This window comes from Morone saxatilis, unplaced genomic scaffold, assembly GCF_004916995.1.
Source record: "Morone saxatilis isolate NCDOM2014 unplaced genomic scaffold, NCSU_SB_2.0 Contig17, whole genome shotgun sequence".
Lineage (NCBI taxonomy): Eukaryota > Metazoa > Chordata > Actinopteri > Moronidae > Morone > Morone saxatilis.
The window spans coordinates 25,147,629-25,150,095 of NW_023339729.1; the positions used below are offsets into that span (position 1 = coordinate 25,147,629).

At 33.8% G+C, this 2,467-nt stretch overlaps 1 protein-coding gene across 1 annotated transcript in view; it reads left to right on the forward strand.

Annotated features, from left to right (window-relative positions):
• usp34 (ubiquitin specific peptidase 34) overlaps window positions 1–2,467 on the forward strand; it is a 52,842-nt gene that overhangs the window by 17,913 nt on the left and 32,462 nt on the right.

Here is a 2,467-nt window from a genome sequence, read left to right on the forward strand (position 1 = left end):
AAACCAGAGATTTGGATGAATTGTGAGCAGATTATTTCCGGTTTAGGAAACTTTTTATACAATTCTCTGTCTGTATTATGGATTTTTAATCATTTTTAACAATCATACAGACTTAAAAAGCTTCTTTTATCACAAATTCAGTGTTTTCTTCTCCCTGACGGTTGTTTTATTAGACAATTTACTTTATATAATTCTTCACAGACTGTATATTTTTCTTTGTGTAAAACAATTTGTAGGAAGTTCTAGCAGATTATTTCCTGTAAATATGTTTGTTTCCTGATTTTTAGGGAACTTTTTATACAATTCTTCGTCTGTATTATGGATTTTCTTTATTTTTAACAATCACATACACTTCATAGGCTTCGCTTTCAACACATTCAGTGTTTTCTAACGCAGGATGAGGCTGTTGAGCAGAAACTGACGGCTCAGTGAATATCGTTTGTGTTCAGGTCTTTAAAGTTTAGATCTTAAAAAAAGTCTAAGAATAACAATTTTAATTCAGTTTTCTTCACAGAAATGAACCAAATGCTGAGACATAGACCTACTGTGTATATTTATTAAGTTTTCTTAGACCCCTTAAATCTCAAAAAGACCTCACGGCTCCCCTGTGAAGCTTTCCCGACCCCCAGGTAAAGACAGAATAAAATATAATAAAATAAAATATACTCTCTCTGGATGTGTAAAGTCTCTATAAGCTGGCTCTGGATTTGCTGAATATAGTACTACTTTATATATATAATACTTTATATTTTAGTCTGTATCTTTTCTGATTTTCAGTAACGTAAATGTTCTGCACTGGGATCCTCTTCCAGACCAGATCAGGTAATAAAGACGGTCCTATTCTGAGACCACGTTTAATCTGTCCTGGATCATATTTCGTGTCTCACTGTTGCGTTATTATGAATCCTCTTCTTGCCCTGACACACACACACACACACACACACACACACACACACACACACACCATTCAAGTCTTTGTGGAGGTTTTCTAACATCTGGTTGTTTATTTTAACACAAACTATGAGATTTTCCTGCTAATCAAGTAGTTCTGTTGCCTAAATTTAACCAAACTCTAAAAAGTGTCTTACAGGAGAATCAAACCCAGTAACCCAGATACAGATCGTTTACTTAACCCAACTACCTTCATGCTACACTTCGGTGCTATTTATCTCACATATAAAGCTGTTTTTATGATCTTTATGTACCTGATGAGCCTGGTTCTCAACCTTTTTTGTGACACATATATAAACTTATATATAAATTTATATATAAACTTATATAAGGGTATTATTACACCCTTATTTTTATTTAATAAAATGTATTTATGTTATTTTTTTTAACTTAATTTCAACACTTTTTTCAATGATTATGGATTTATTGACTCATATAACCTTTCAGCTTATAGGTGGTACAGATTTTTAGGGATATGAATCATTTCCAGATACATTTCTACCTGTAAAATAAAAACAATCAACAAAAAACACAAATTCAAACGTCTGATTCAACGTCTGCCGTTTACTTACAGGAGTCCTCAATCTTTATGAGGGGGTTCGTCAGGATGGGGGTGGCGGGTGCTGAAGGGACAGTCTGAGGTGACTGAGGGGGGGTGACAGCGGGGGAGGGGATGGAGGGACTGTCTGAGGTACTCCCCTCGCCTTCCTTCCCCTTCTCCCTCTATAGACGAGCCCCCAGCAAAAGGGAAATGACAAAGCATGCAACGAAAATACAACGTGGCGGCGTCAACAGAAAGCAAAAAATGCAACACAATATATGAAACAAACAAACAGAATGAAATAATAATCAATAAATAATGATGAATGTACACTGTAAAATAATGTCTGTAGATTTTACAGTCAAACGTATGACTGTAAATAGGTTAAATATAGTTTCTGTAACAGTAAAACACTGTTATAGCTTTATTTATATATTTTTAATATATTATTTATGTGGAATAAAGTCATTTTTCTTTATTTTAAAGACTGTACATTTCACAGAAAGCAACATTAATGTGTGGCAAAACTGTAAAATATGGAATAAAACACCAACTTTAACCACAAAATCAACAGTACTAATGTCCTTTTACCGTAATAACAGAAAATACCTACTGTATTTATCACGGTAAAGTTCTGGCAAACTAAAGCTGCCAGTTTTTTTACCATAAAGAATATACATATATTATTTTTACAGTGTAAAATCATCTGGATGGAGAAGATGAAAACTTGAACAAAAGAGGAAGAAATGTCAAACTGAAGGAGAAAAGGATGAGATGAATGACTTAGTGATGTGTTTCTGGCTCTTAAAGTGGCTCTTTGTGTTGCATTGTTGGAAAAGGAAAATTCACAATTTCCCAAAACTTGCTGCTATAGAAAAGTGCTGCATTATTACAGGTTATATATGAGATTATAAACATTAATATATCAGCTAACAGCTGTTCTCTGTGTAAAGATACAGAGTCACATGGTGTCTC